General features: G+C 40.8%; 1 long non-coding RNA gene across 1 annotated transcript in view; it reads left to right on the plus strand.

Moving 5' to 3' along the window:
- The first annotated feature begins 5,532 nt into the window (after nucleotides 1–5,532).
- Nucleotides 5,533–16,373, plus strand: part of LOC110679649 — a 396,178-nt gene continuing 385,337 nt past the window's right edge. The window contains exon 1 of the long non-coding RNA XR_002502679.1: nucleotides 5,533–7,154. This is a non-coding gene — a long non-coding RNA (uncharacterized LOC110679649). The remainder of the gene's footprint in view (nucleotides 7,155–16,373) is intronic.

The raw sequence follows: 16,373 nt of genomic DNA on the forward strand, positions 1-16,373 counted from the left end.
CTCAGGAATATTTACGACATGTCCACCGCTTGCGATCGTTGCGCCAAAGCAATTAAGCGTAACGATGAAGTGATCACGTGTATGGGCTTCTGCGATCATATCGTCCACCTCAGATGCGCAAATATTGATAAAAATTTTGCCAAATCCATTTCTGATGCGACCAATTTGTATTGGAAGTGTGATGAATGTGCAAAATTAATGAAGCTTGTACGTTTCCGGAATGCCGTCTCTTCTGTTGGTGATGCGATTTGCGAACTTACCAAAAATCAAGAGGTGGCGAACACCGAACTGAAAAATGAACTCGTCAAACATAGCCAACAAATTGCTCATCTTTCAAATCGAATCAACTCTATCACACCATCAATGCCCATCTCCGCTGAACGTCGCGCGATGAAACGTCGCCGGATCGACAATGATAATCAGCCCGCTAAATCACTTGTCGGGGGAACTAGGATCGCTGATAACAATGGTGTTGCAACTGTACCAGTACCCTCCACCATGTTTTGGGTTTACTTGTCTCGCTTACATCCCAGTGTGAATTACGAAGCTGTTGAAAAATTAGCACGAGAGTGCTTACAATGCGAGGCGGCGAAGGCTGTGCCATTGGTTAAGCAGGGAACCGATGTGAATTCTTTGAACTTCATTTCGTTCAAAGTTGGCGTCGATCCTAAATTTCGTGCTGTAGCGCTGGATCCTTCTTCATGGCCTAAAGGTATTCTCTTCCGAGAATTTGAAGATAGTCGTCGTGGAAACTATTGGATGCCTGAGCCAAGTACTCCTTCTATTATCGTTACGTCTGACGCTGAAGAAACTCCTCAACAAGCATCCATGGAGGCCACCGAGAATTGACCTCTTGGTACACACTCTACTGGACGAAGGAAGCAACCGCGACGCATCGTAGAAAGCACTTTGGAGACCTCTTCTCAGTACGACTCAGTCCTGCCTTTTGCTGTCATCGGTCTTCAGAGTCGTCGCAGTCCTGATGTCGAAACTGTTGAAGAGGTTCTCCAGTCTGCATCCCCAGGCAAGTACAACTACTTTCAAGAGCAAGCAAGCTTCCTGATCAATTTCCCGCTTCCAGCAGAGGCACATCCAGTCGTCGTATTTTACTATCACCTGACCTTATCAACCATGTGTCCATCGTTTCTGACCCGAACTTCAATTTTAATCAATTTGACGAAGCATCATTTACTCCGGGACGCACATCCGCTTGTCTTATGGAAGGCCCTAACCAGCCCAGCGCGGTCGAGCCTTTGCTGCCATCGATCATCAGCCGTCCCGGTCCTGTGACTGGGTTTGGGATAGGGCTCTTCCAAGCCGCCTACTCTGGCAAGTATACATCCAGCATGTGCAGTATGATTCCTGATGCGCTCACCAATTCTAGCTTTCCATCACCGCCTACAACGCTATTCGATTTTCAAATACTGGGACGCACTGACACTAGCATCATGGAAGTCCCATAGCCCCCCGCCACAGTCGAGCTAACTCAGCCAGCGATCGACAGCCGTCTCAGTCCTGTGTGCGAGAGTGATGCAGGGGTCTTCCAATCTTCCGTCAATGGCAAGTACGCTACTTTATCGAACAATGCAATCGTTGATGTAATGACCGCTTCTAGCTCATCACTCCCTGTCGACAATATTATCATCGCTACCAGTTCTCCGTTTCAAGCTGACAACATTTGGCTGTATTACCAGAACGTTCGTGGGTTAAGAACGAAGATTGACGATTTCTACCTCGCCACCAATGACTGCAACCTCGATGTCATTATTCTAACTGAAACTGGTTTAGACGATTGCATCAACTCTATACAGCTCTTTGGTACTATCTACAATGTATACCGCTGTGATCGCAGCACCAGAAATAGCCATAAGACATGTTTCGGTGGCAGTCTCATTGCTGTTGGTCAGCAGTATCCTAGCTCATTGATTGAACTAAGTAACGGCCATAACTTGGAACAAATTTGCGTATCATCTATTATCAAGGGACAAAAGCTGAAACTGATGGTAGTCTACATTCCCCCTGATCGAAGCCAGGATGTTTCAACCATTGAGGCACATATCGCATCTGTGCAAGAGCTGTGTGACAAAAGCTCCTCGGATGATAAAGTTATAGTATGCGGGGATTACAATCAACCGCGATTGTCATGGACGGTTGGTACCGAAGGTCTTACCCCCAACGGTTCTCGTGTCCTACCCCCTGCCGCCGCTGCTTTAGTTGACGGTTTCGACTTCCTCAACATGACACAAGCTAACAACCATCTCAATCATCTCGGCAGAGTTCTGGACCTTGTATTTTCCACTTCCGGAGACATCAACGTCTTGAGAGCTGACTTCCCGTTACTGCCTATCGATCCTCATCACCCTCCGTTAGATATTTCCGTGGCTGCTTCATCAACGCAACGTAGCATTTCTAGTCATCGAGAATCCAGAGTGCTAAACTATCGTCGGCTCGATTTTGTTGCGCTTACCGAGTACTTGTCAAACATGAATTGGAACGAGTTGTTGAATGTACAGGATGTGAACGAAATGACAGAGCGTTTCTGTCGCGCTATTTGCTCTTGGCTTAATGACAACCTCCCTGTAAAAAGGCCACCATTTCAACCAGTATGGAGCACTTCAGAACTGCGTAGGTTGAAGCGTGATCGGAATGCCAAACAAAGAAAGCTTCGTAGACATCGGTCTGCCGAAAATCAACGAGCCTTCAAAACAGATGCTGACTCTTATTATTGGTTGAATACTCTCTACGTTTCGCGTGTTCAAGCTGGCATTCGTAGAGACCCGAAAAATTTCTGGGGATTTGTGAATTCAAAACGAAATAGTCCGTCCATCCCGTCCAACGTTTATCTCGACGAAACTGAATCGGCTTCAGTGGAAGAATCTTGCGAGTTATTTGCCGAGTTTTTTGCATCCGTTTTCTCACCAGGTAGTACTTCTCAACAGGAAACCGATGCTGCAGCGTCGAATCTTCCTACTGACGCTGTCGACATTGATATCTTCAATATTACGTCAGATATGATTATCACCGCCTCCAGGAAATTAAAAAGTTCGTACTCACCAGGTCCAGATGGTGTGCTTGCAGTAATTTTTCGTCGCTGTATTGCCTCTCTAGCCGTTCCCTTAAGTCGTATATTCAATACGTCTTTTGAGCAGAAAACCTTTCCTGGTATGTGGAAACAATCTTTCATGTTTCCCGTTTTCAAGAAAGGTGATAATAGAAATGTGAAGAACTACAGAGGAATAACAAGCCTTTCTGCCGGATCGAAGCTGTTTGAAATTGTTGTCAGCAGTGTCATTCTCAACTACAGCAAGAGCCTACATCTCAGTAAATCAGCACGGATTTATGCCAGGGAGATCTGTCACATCAAACTTGCTCGATTTCACCAGCGCATGCATCTCACAGATTGAAACTAAAGCGCAGGTTGACGCTGTGTATACGGACTTGAAGGCCGCCTTCGACGTTATAGATCACCGTATTCTTCTGTGTAAACTTTCTCGCATTGGCATATCTGATCGACTTTTGTCATGGTTGGAAAGCTATTTATCTAACCGAATTCTGCGAGTTAAGCTTGGTTCCGCTGTTTCGCGTGCATTCAGCAATAGTTCAGGTGTCCCACAAGGAAGCAATCTTGGCCCTCTGCTTTTCGCATTGTTCTTTAACGATGTTGCACTTCTTTTGGGTTCCGAATACGTACTTATATATGCCGATGACCTGAAAATGTATCTTACTGTCAAATCTTTTGAGGGCTGTAGGCGGCTTCAAGGTCTGATAAATAATTTTGCAGACTGGTGTAGATTGAACAAGCTCTTAATAAGCGTTTCTAAATGCATGGTTATAACATTCCACCGATCAAAAAATCCCATCATCTTTGATTATCGCATTGAAGGGAACGTACTTGAACGAGTCGATCAGATAAGTGATTTAGGTATCATCCTGGATGCTAAACTCAGCTTCAATCAACATATTTTGAGCATGATCTCAAAAGCATCTCGTCAACTTGGCTTTGTTACGAAAGTTTCTCGTGAGTTCACTGACCCGCACTGCCTCAAAACTCTCTACTGTGCATTAGTACGTCCAATACTCGAAAATGCTTCGATTATATGGACTCCTTATCATCTGTCATGGAATATCAGAATCGAGCGTATTCAGCGCAGATTCATCCGTATTGCGCTACGAAGTCTGCCTTGGCGAGATCCACAAAACCTACCACCGTATAATGAGCGATGCCGGCTTCTAGGTCTTGATTCACTGCAGCGACGGCGAAGTATCCAACAATCTATTTTCGTTGCTAAACTGCTGAATGGAGAGATCGATGCACCTGCGCTTCTAACTCGTGTCAACTTCCGTACAATGGGCAGGCAATTGAGGTCTTCAACTATGTTGACAACAAGATTTCACCGCACTTCTTATGGCTGTAACGAACCACTGACCGCATGTTTGCGAACCTTTTCTTTAGTTGAAGAGCTGTTTGACTTCGGAGAGACTACTGGATGCTTTAAACGGAGGGTGACTAGTTCAAGGATACTACAATAACTATCAAGTATATTCATGTAGACAACTGTCAGATGAATTAATCAAATAAATAAATAAATAAATATTCTGACGCAAGTGAACAACCAAAGTTTAAGCCGTAATGAACCGAATGATTTATAAAACGAGCTCAACAATGATGAACTCTAAATATTCATGGTCACAGGTGCAATTATGTTTAAAATGAACAATAAACGAGTAAACGGAGTAATTTGCTGTCCTTCAATGATGTATAATAAATGACCGAAATGCCAAATGGCAATTCATCAATACTGGAAACCGAAACTCTAAGCCAGGTTATATTGTTCACAATCAACTACTAAACTCTTACGCATTTGATTAGGAAAGAATCCAAAAAAAATTAAAACCTTTGCTACCAACCCTCGTGAAAGGTACCTTTGTTTTGGTAATTAAGCCGTAAGTCTCCATTCAACCAGCTGGCCGGTTGGTAGCGCCCCGAAAGAAAGACATCAACATCATTTGGAGCATGAAAACACAGCTTTTCCGAACGAGTAGCTCCCCAAGCTGGTGGAAAATTTCGCAACCAGGCACGATGAGATGTGAAAATGTAGGGGCAAGAGTTCCCCACGAGTGAAACGGGAGAGTGATTCGCTCTCAGCGTTGTGCCCGAGCCAGATGGGAGATTGAGTGTGGTCTTGCTAGGCGAAGGCGGAACTCAGCCCTCAATGCTGTAAGAATGCCCCGAGCGTGTATTACAGCGTGGGAAAATTACCTGGAATGCAATTTGAATCGATTTACTGAGGATAAGTTCAATTTTGCTGTTCTATGAGCAATTAATTTTCTGAGTAATGAAATATTGTGCTAGAATTTTGTAGCATAAATACTGGCTTTCGCTGAAATTGGGCATCTCCAGCCGGTGTGCAATTCGGCAAATGGGAACTCCTCGGACACGGGTGGCCCAGTTGGGGTAGGACAAAGGCGCGCGCGAAGCAGGAATAGAGCACCGTTTCGGTCGGTCCGGGCTGTGAGCAATGTGCCAGACTGCTTGTCTGGCTCGAGGACCAAAAACCGTTTCGAGTCAGTCGGAAAGATGTGCAAGCAGTTTATCGCGACCGACCAACGTGGCAAGACCTCTGTATTATGCGCTTCTGTGTGTGGGCGTTTTTGGGACATTGAGTCGCTGCCTATTGTTTTCTGCACCCATCGCTGCAGGTCAAGAGTTTAGAAAACAGTGCGCCGCATTTCTTTGAGTGCTTCCTAATCCCGTAGTCGGCGTCGATTGCAATTAACTGCAGTTTCAGTTGAACGGTGCATCTTGAAGGTTTGCTCCGAGGACAAATAACGTAGTGAGTTATAGTGATAATCATAATCTAGTGATTCCTCATAGTTAAAAATTGTTTGGTTATGTATTTTAGAAAACTCGAACGACTTAGCTCCCCTTAGTAGATTCTATCCGTCCTTCCATTACAGAATACAGCAACATGTTGAAGTTGCCACCTGTAATCTAGTTTCGCGAGTGTTTCCCAAGAACTATCTACATAAGTAAATAAGAATAAGCTATCCTTGCTAGAAAGCAAAGCTCACTTCATTTCAGAACGGTTGTGAATGTTGGCTACCAATGAAGTTCTTGCTCAATTAGAGAAGATAAAAGTTAATCCCCACTGATAGTGCAGTAATTGAAGATTTTTTTCTTGTGTAAAGATTGTCTTGGCAGAAACTTAATTTAGTGAACCAAAGTGTGAGTGTAAAAGTGTGCTTGAATTTAATTTAAGGCAAAGGCAAAGTGGAAAAAAATCTTTCTGAAGGTGAACCATAAATTCAAAACAGTGGAAAGAAATCAAGTGACAGTGCTTTTCCTTTTTGTCCTTTACTTTTTTTTTTTGCTTTGAACGAACAAGTGCTACTACAGGCCCTCGGGGCTCCACGCAGAAAGGACCACGTCTACCCTGTCTCATTTTCACATAAACATTTCGCCACGACCCTCGGCTGGCAAAAGGGCAACGGCAGTTAAAACAGTTACCGAAAGGACGAGAAGGGAAGTTCGTTTCATGTTTTTCCTTCTGGCTTGAGTCACGCTCTTTTCCGGCACACTTGCTGGCTGTTGAGACCTGCTTCCGTTCCAAAGCAGTCACCCACTTGTACCATCAGGAAGACTGTCTGAAATATTGTTGCTTCCTCTCTTGGCTCGTAGCAAAAGATTCTGCTGCATCGTGTACAGAACGCGAGTGAATGAATCCTCGACCCCGAACCTCCACCCACCGAACTGATCCGAAATCAGTGATGTAAGCAATCCCAGCTAAACGAATTCCATAAGTGTTGAACTAAATCTCTTTTTTTCACACCATTCGAGCACTGTAAACACGTAATAATTCTCCACAACCCCGGTCCCGAAACCGATAATAGCCGAACAGACATTTCAAGAAAACAAGAAAAACTATCACAACTATCGAGAAAGAAAGTCCCTCCTCCACACTATCGTCGTTTTCCAAATCGAGAAGAACAAGTGTGCGACAAGTGTGAAGCACGTGCCATCGAATCTGACTCCTTTGCTCAGAAAGCTTTCCCCTCACCAAACCAGAGAAGAAAAGCGAACGCTGTGAAGAAATCGTAGAAAAAAAAAGCAAACAAGTAACCATCCACCGAGAGGACCATCCAAGCACAAAAAGGTAAGAGGCATAGCGAAAGGATTAAGGTGATGATCCGCACAGCTTCCGAGCTCACCGTTTGGATTGGGTGACCAACGAGCGGTGAAAGCAATGCGGCAGGATGTTTCTCTGGCAAAATTTGTCAGCTGAATGGTCGTTAAAACAAGGAACAAAAGATTTTGATTAATTTGAAGGCTTTTGTGACTTGGATTTTCACTGAGGGGAGGACACTGTTTCGTAATAAAAGTTTGTACTTTTCTTATTTTCTTCAAAATAAATGCATTTGTGGCATCAAACCATCGACAAAATTAGCAATGATAGCAATCTTCATAATCTCGTTTAAAGAGCGAATAGTTTTTCAGTCTGTATCGTCCTTCTGCCGTTCCTCAACCGACAACTCTGATGAGTCTGCTGAAAACTTGATTAGTTCTTCCAAAATCTGGAATAGTTCTTGGTTTTTCGAGATTTCTGAGAACTATTTCCCATAAACTATTTCATTCGTAAATTTGTCAACATTTTGAATCAATGATTTTTATCATTATGGATAACACTACCGAAGATTCATGTCTCACATGAGTTCTGCAAATGATATGAGCAAGGGAAATGCGGAATTTACCTAAAAGACATTGCCGAAAGCGATTCCGTTGTCAAATCTTTCATAAGTTTATTCAATTAAGTAACATTAACGAACTAAAGTTAAGAATGCAGAATTTCCTTGATATATATATTTCAAATAACTTAAAAAGTAAATTACTTCTAAGAGTTCGGATGGGGGGCAATTTGGCGTAGTTGGCTACACGTTCGCTTTATAAGCGGATGGTCATGGGTTTGATTCCCAGCCCTCACAACAAAAAAAACGTAAGTCTGACCCTTCTCTGAGCAAATGATCAACTGTACCCGGATTAACATGGCAATCGACCAACGGCCATTAACAAATGGACCTCCCTTGGACTGAGAAAGCATCCCTGCGTGCTCTTCGATCTACCTGCGAAAAGGAGAGAGCGCAAAGAGACAGTGTAGCATCAGATCCAAAAATAGATAAGGTAATGAAATAGTGAATTGTGAATTTTTGGGCGTTGTGCTCCAGCATTACATTCCAATCGATCCTCGCTCAAGTTGATGCCCAATGGCGAAATGAGCTTCCAATTAGATATAAGTAAATTGAGAATAATTCTAAGAGTTCGGTCTTCATATTTGGCTTCAGGGCCATGATTTAATTAAGCAACGACATTTTCACTATAACCGAACGAATTTGCAATTGGATTAAAAAGACATGTATATGTAATGTTTAGCTTTTCGGTAGTTGTTAAACTTCCACTCGGCTGGTTGGCCGTAAACCACGATTCATAATTAAAAACAAGTATTTATCGAGCAACGGACTCATGTTCCGTAACCGGTCGTTTGAGAACGTCGCGACCCATTGGAAGCCCACACAATAGAAACCTCAGCCAGCGCAGTTGCTGACTAGTGTAGTGTGCTATTCCTATACCTAAAAAACAATGCGCTCTCGGGCTAGGCATTGGATATATATAGAAAGCGTTGTGTTTGGATGGGCATCTAATTCTTCCGAAAGTGGTGCACTTTGCGGAAAAGGACCACGTGAATATTGAGCTGGAATTAAATTCAGGTTAACTTCTGCGTTCATGAGTCCTCTCATGGCGTAGGGGTAACGCGCCCTAACTAGAGATCAGGGAGTCGTGAGTTCGATTCTCACTAAGAAGACGTGTAACTTTTTCGCAAATCTTCACATCAATTTGTCCATCTAATCCAATTGCAAATTATATGTTATGTTTAGCTTTTCGGTAGTAATTTAATTATGTTATACAAAAACGTTCTCATGGCTTCGTTTTGAACAAGGGGCTAATATATTTCTCGTTTCCCAAACTTGGTTTTCACGGCCCCCCAACGCCTTGTCAGTTCGCTTGTTGTAGTACATGCAGAGCGAACCGATAACAGGTCGGGGGTTCGCGAAAGCCATGTTTTGGAAATGATGTATAATTTGGTCACAACCAATTCCCAGTGTATGTAGCGATGATCAGATAATGATTCATCATCTGATACATGCCAATTCGTCAACTTGTGAGTGATTCTGTTCGAGCAGAGTATCATGTCTAACACTTCTTCTCTAGCAGATACCATGAAGGTTGGGCGATTCCCTAAAATAAGCAATCCAAGATTTAAACTACTTAAGCATTTTATCAGACTGGAGTTTCTCAAATTGATAGCTGATCTGCTCCAGATGATGTGATGAGTATCAACATCACTGCCCACACGAAGCAGAAAGCCTTTTCATAGGCAGTGAACAACTCGTTTGAAATCATCCATTGGGATGGTTCATCATGTAGTAAATACACCTCATAACGAAAGACGTATTTCCTATTGAGATCACCAACAGAAATATCAATTGTGACAGCACATACATCTCTGGTTGTTAACTCAGAAATGAGTGTAGCAACGATACCGTTATTAACGAGCACGCATACACGAGGCATGGCACGCGAGTTTGCCATTTCATGTTTCTGAAAGTAGCAAAAACTGGGTCCACAAGGTTACCTAGATAAAAGTTCACAAAAGTAAGGTTTTTGAACAAGCGCCATTTGAGCTGTAGCATTTGCATGAGTCTACAAAGATTGATCATTGCTGATATTTTATGCTGAAGATTGGTCTAACAAAGCTATCCTAACCGTAGCCACTACCCAAACTAGGCAGTATTAAGCTTTTCGCAATCTCAGAACGAAAAAGACCAGTAGCGAAAAAAACATATCGGTATCTCTTAAAAGTCGCCAATGGCGAAAAGCACTGACTACACTGTGTAATACGCATAATGGGAAACCATAGAGGTGAAAATTTAACTAAGTTACAACGTATTAATTATCCCATCCTTATTTAGCCTCAGGCTTGAGACTGAAGAAGGTCAGCCGATTATCTCGGAGAAACACAAGGTCACCTACACCATTGCTCCGGGTAGCACAGGAAGGGCATAATACTGTAGAGGGCGCCCTGATACTCCACAGGCTCCGTTTGCGGTTAGGTTTTATTTAGACCCCCCTAACCATTCATTCTTAGGCACGGTAAGCTAAAAGCCACATGAATTAGGGGTCACCTATTAGGTGGACTTTTACCACCGGAACAGGCAGTCCGTAGTGTCAATTCTTAGCCAATTGAAACAACCGCTACCGACACTACACGGCTATCTAGGCTGATCGGGAAAAGGAAGTTAACATTGACGATTAACTCCTGATGTGCCCAAAGAGCCTTCAAGGTGAATGCAATACCTATACTCAGAGTGAAAGGGAGTAACGAAAGTAATTAAATGACAATATCAATAGAATCGCAAGCGAGCGACGAGAGAAATGAATAAAAGTTGAAAATTTGTTTTAACAGAGGGCCATATGTGTGAACAACACTATCGAAATGACAAATTGTTGTCTAACGTCCTGGTCTTGAACGGCTAGATATTGTAGTATTGGTCACTACTAACACTAGACACTACTAACACTAGGCTCGTGATTGCAAATATCACACTAAAATATATAATGAAATTCAAGTTATGTCTGACGTGCTGCAAAAATTTTATTCAATTCGGTCCATAAATAACTCATATTTACCCGTCTAAAGTTGACCATTATGTAAGAAATCCGAAAAATTTGCAAATGTATATTGTCCAATACTGTATATCACAAGAGAAATTTCATTTGCACCATTTTTTCTTATTTTTTTTCCTTGGAATACCGCCACGTTATATACATATTGATAATTAAATTAGATTTAAACAAAATATGTTATAATTATAACAAAATTATAACTCCCTATGTTTCAGAATAAACATAAATATAGCCGATTGTGTTATATCCCATGACTTAATTATATCAAAATTTGTCACTTTCAGTCGATTCCAGTTATTTGTGACATAATTGTGATACTATTTGTAATACATTTGCCGGGATGAAACATGACAGAGTAGTTACGTTGACAAGCTTTCCGTGTCAAGAGTTGGCTCATGATAGTGAGCCTTTTATCTGAGAAATATGTGTAATACCATCCAAAAATGACCAAGATGACCACGTAATCTATGGGTTGAGGTCAAGATCTGTTCTATGAACGTGATCCATGCGAATTTAACTTATATGTGTAAACAAAACATCTCGAGCGGAGAGGGGGTGGGTAACAAAAACAAAAACAAAATGATCTCATAGTTCATCGACAGCCGCAAGACCTTCTATGAAAAATGTAGTAAACATTTGAAGATTTGCAGAATTTCGGAGATAAACAAAATATTTTGTGATTAACAAGGAGATTTATGGGTTCCATATGAGTTTTTAACAACATTTGTGACGAATTTTCTGGTGTAATCTATATGTGTGACTTTCACAATTTGGATAATTATCCAAATATAAATGAAAAAACTAAGTGAATAACAAAACATACTTCACTTTCCTTTTCAAACAGAAAGAAGATGTTAAGAGTTCAAATACAATATTTTTTTTATTTGTAAGAATACAAAAAAATAGAGAAATAAATTTCTTATGGAGTATTTGTAGGAATTCCCAGCTGATTCTTTCAATTCATAGATGATTCTGTAGTCATTGTGCTTGTAAGAGTTTTTAAAACGGATTATGTGTTAAAATTAGTTTGAAGGTCTTAAATACCTGAAAATGTTTCCCAATTATCTCGTGAACATCAATTAGCTCATCCTTAAAATATTTAAGGAACATATTGATGAAGGATATTTTATACGAATTTATGGAGGTATTTCAGTTAGAGTTAGAGAAACTATGTGCAGGTTCATTGCAGGAACTATAACCAGGAACTATACGAGCGATTCATGCTCAAACTTTTATAGTTCTATAGATATTATGCGAAACGTCCACCCAAAAAATTATGTGAAATGTCCTTATGCCAAACGTTTTTAATGCAAAACGTCCCGTACCCGGATGTGTTCTGAAGAAATGTAATATAAAAAACATTTTTTTATTCGACAATAACTCAAATTCGAAGTGAAATTTTTCAGACAGATATGCCTTATAAATTTCGCATTGTTTTCTTCAAAATGTCATTAATAATCTAACGGTACTCTTGAAAATAGAAACTCAATAGATTACTTTAGGCTTTCAGCACCTAATCCTTACAGTATTACCATTATTAATTCATTCAAATTTCTCTACAAATAAAGACATCTTCTTTTTAGGAAACTATAGAAAACGTTTCACAAGGCATTGCATGTTTTTTATCATGAAGTTTTTGAAGATAAAAATCAACCAAAATATATCAACTTCTATCTTCTAAAATATAATAAAAATTTTAAGGAACATTGTTTGAAATTCAAACAGAACGATTGCAAGAAATATACGCATTAAATCTGTTGGATATTCAATCTGGAGTCCCAGTAAATTTTCTATAAGGTTTTCTTGGAATACATAGTCTTGCCTTGAAACTGCACATTTGCTTTCGAGTATGCTTTTCAGATGGTGCTTGTACTCAGTGCAAACTGCTCTTAGTTTTAATTTGACTAAAAGAAGTCTTCCAGACATTTTCCACATCATTCTTAGTAGGTACCATGTTATTTCTGAATCTTTTAGTGAGTACAATGGTAAAATCATGTGCCTTTCAAAACTCCCGAATTATTGACTATAAAGAATACATATTGTCTCATATTATTATGAAGAAATCATTCAAATTAGTGATAACCTTCACCAATACGGAGCATAAATGTGCGAAAATCTTTAATCGCGTTTTTCTCGGTTTCATATTTTGGAACAAGGGACATTTATGTATATAACGGCAGTATATTTGTTAGAGGTCATTGATTGGTGTTGATGAATCTTATTTATTTTAAAAGAAAAAAAAAACATATTTTGTTATTCAGATGTGTATTCCATTATTAGGGGCCTTCCTTAGCCAAGTGGTAAGTCCACGGCTACAAAGCAAAACCATGCTGAAGGCGTCTGGGTTCGATTCCCAGTCGGTCCACGATCTTTTCGTATTGGAAATTTCTTTGACTTCCCTGGGCATAGAGTATCATCGTACCTGCCACACGATATACGAATGCGAAAATGGCAACATAGGCAAAGAAAGCTCTCAGTTAATAACTGTGGAAGTGCTCATAAGAACACTAAGCTGAGTAGCCGGCTCTGTCCCAGTGAGAACGTTAATGCCAAGAAGAAGAAGAATATTCCGTTATAAGCAAATTTAACTCTAAAACATATCCCTAATTCTGCCCTCGAGGAAGAAACAAAAACACTGAGGTTGCCTTTTTAACGTCGACAAAAAAGGTCACATTTTAAATGTAGATCAGACATAAAATCAATGATTTATTCGTTCCCCTCTCTCCCACGGAAGTCATCTTTATTCGCATATAAAAAAGGTTACGAATTTCGCACCCCGCTTGGTGACTCGTGAAATGCGAAAACCATGTCAAAACAAATGTAACCGGGATTTTTGCTTAACGGATCATTTACTGCGGTTTCGGAATTGTTCTTTGGAGCGTTTATCATCTACGTAAAATCGATAGTGATTCAATTTTTCCGTTTTTTGTTTTAATATTTTCGTTTCCAAACGAAAGACGATTCCTTAATTGAAACGTTCGTATAATGCTCTAAATGTGAATCCCATGCAACACACCTTTTCAATTTCAAGAAAACGACCACATTTTCATTCTCACCCAACAGTTGGCTTCGGCAGAATCCGATTAACTAGCCTGAATACTGACTTCCAGCAAATTTTCATCGTCATCATCTTGCACTGCAAACGGCAACTAAAGCCCTCAGCAGTCGCAACTCAACGAAAGGAAATTTAATCCCAGATTCTCGCAAATCCATGACAATTCCACTTTTATTAATTCGAATAAAAAATTGCATAATTAATTTCTTCAGGATTTTTCCTACAGCATTCTTGCCACCTCGTTTGGCCACACGAAGGAATCTGCAGGAGGCAACAAAAAAGGAACTGCGAAAAAAGGGTTTCCTTCGTTCCATTTTGGCCCGAGGGGGAATCTGAAGTAGGAAAAAAAGTGTCGACTGCTGCAACCGTTGGAGACGACAACGACGGCGACGATGAACCAAATTCAAATGAAGACGGAAGAAAAGCACTTCCTCGGGCCTCGTCAAGTCCGGCACAGCCTTGACGCGTGGGGCTTCAAGTCGTGGGAAACGGTTCCAAAACAGGAAAAGCATTTTTCCGTTGGCAGCTTCCGTGGACTTTTCCCTCTTGATTTTTCAATTCTTTTTTTCTTTCTCCGAGCTGAGGGTGTTCTAGAAAAGACGCATCACCCACCAAGTAGCCAGCTCGTGCTCGAAGAATACGTTTTGTGCTTTGTAGCCGTCTATTCTTCACTTTTGGTGTGTGTGCTCGCTCATTTGCTCATTCATTCCTTCGTTCATTCATTTATGCAACTAACGAATGTGGCTCGGTACCTGAGTGAAAATTTATGCTGAAGGATTGATCATTGAAGTGTCCATGAATTGTTATGTTAGAAGTGCCACGGGATTTCGAAAATTCCTTGGAGACTGATTTGGAAAAAATGAGATACACTAATCAATGATTCAAAAATATTAAAGCCCCTGATGATGGATTTTTTTTTCATCCACACCAAAAACTTCCAGAGAGTAGCTTATCATTCTTGGTTGATATATTTAACAAATGATTTTAGTTGGCTTGTTTTCCTGACAAATGGAAAATTCCAAGGTTGTACCAATGTTAAAACCGGTCAAAAATCCTTCAGAAGCTTCTCGATATCGCCCAATAGGTTTGCTTCATTCCATCAGTAAAATCAGAATGATGGTTCACATCAACGAAAATTCAATTTTAGTCAATGAACAGTTCGGATTCCGACATGGATATTCGACCTCTCATCAGCTTCTACGAATAACAAATTTGATTCGTTCTAAAAAATCTGAAAGCTACTCTACTGCTTATGATGTTATAGACATTGAAAAAGCAATCGACAGTATTTGGCATGAACGCTTGATTGTACAATTGAAAACTTTGATTTTCCAACATACGTTTTTGGAATAATTCAAAGTTATCTGTCAATTCGTACACTTCAGACTAATTTTCAGAACTCCAAGTTTGAAAGACTTCCTGTAAGAGCTGGTGTTCCTGAAGGCAGCATTTGGGGGCCAGTTTTATAAAATATGTTCATATCTGAATTACCTGAGTTACTTCAGGTTACCTCTCCGCCAAAGGACGAAGCCTGCGTGGCATCTGTAGTAGAAGGCAAACATTTTTGGATATTTTTCCTTCATTCCTACAAAAATGGAAGATTTCTCCTTTTGCTTCCAAAACTGAACTTGTAATATAGGGCTCGTGCTAGATAAAAATTGAACGTTCAAAGATTAAAAACCATAATACTGAAAGGTATTCAATAGTTCCGATTTTTTTTTATTCGGGTAACGACATCAACACTGAAACGAATCATGAAACCTCCCGCAGCACAACCGGAGAAAACTGCAACAGCCCCAAAGCGTACCGTGATTTGCAAGAATCCCCCGATTCGTAGCCACTCGACTGTGCTTCATCATTCATTGGAGAAAAGTTAGAGAATTATGCTAACGAAACGGACACAGCATCTGAGAGGACGTCATTGTGGAAAATTTGCACACCGGATTGCGAAATAGTGTGAAATGGAAATGAGACACCTTCCCTCATCGAGGACGGACAGGTGTTGTGTGAGAGGTAAACGGTTGCAGCGTACTGGAATGGTATGCAGTTTCATCAGCCACTAAATTAATTTGCCTGGACATCACATAGTCTCGCTACTGGCGAATACAAAGCCATAAACGACACCGATGAAACCTCGAATGATTAACTCATCACCAAAAGAATTCTTTGTACGACTTTGAAACTGTGCATCCGGTGAATTCTTTCGAACCCATCCCATTCACTTCCAAATGTTCAACGGAGGGGTTCAACTTGGTCACTGTATTAAGGTCTCGTATCATTTGCCAACCCTGCCAGTAGTGACTGACTGATTGGGTAGCTAAAGAGACAGCACAGACTTCGACTTCCTTCCGGTTGTCCTTCCGGAGTCGAAAATGATGAACGACCAGAAAGAACTACGGACGACTGACGATGAAGACGATGAAGTCGACGACGACGGTTGCATTCACACAGAGCTCAATCTCACAGAGTGTGCTAATTTGAAAGGGAAATAAGAGAAAAGTGGAAACTTTCTGGCATAATTATAAGTCCGGTTGCTGAAAGGATTGTTGAATACAAATAGCTGGCATGGAGTGACGCTGA

This window comes from Aedes aegypti, chromosome 3 (genome assembly GCF_002204515.2).
Source record: "Aedes aegypti strain LVP_AGWG chromosome 3, AaegL5.0 Primary Assembly, whole genome shotgun sequence".
NCBI lineage: Eukaryota > Metazoa > Arthropoda > Insecta > Diptera > Culicidae > Aedes > Aedes aegypti.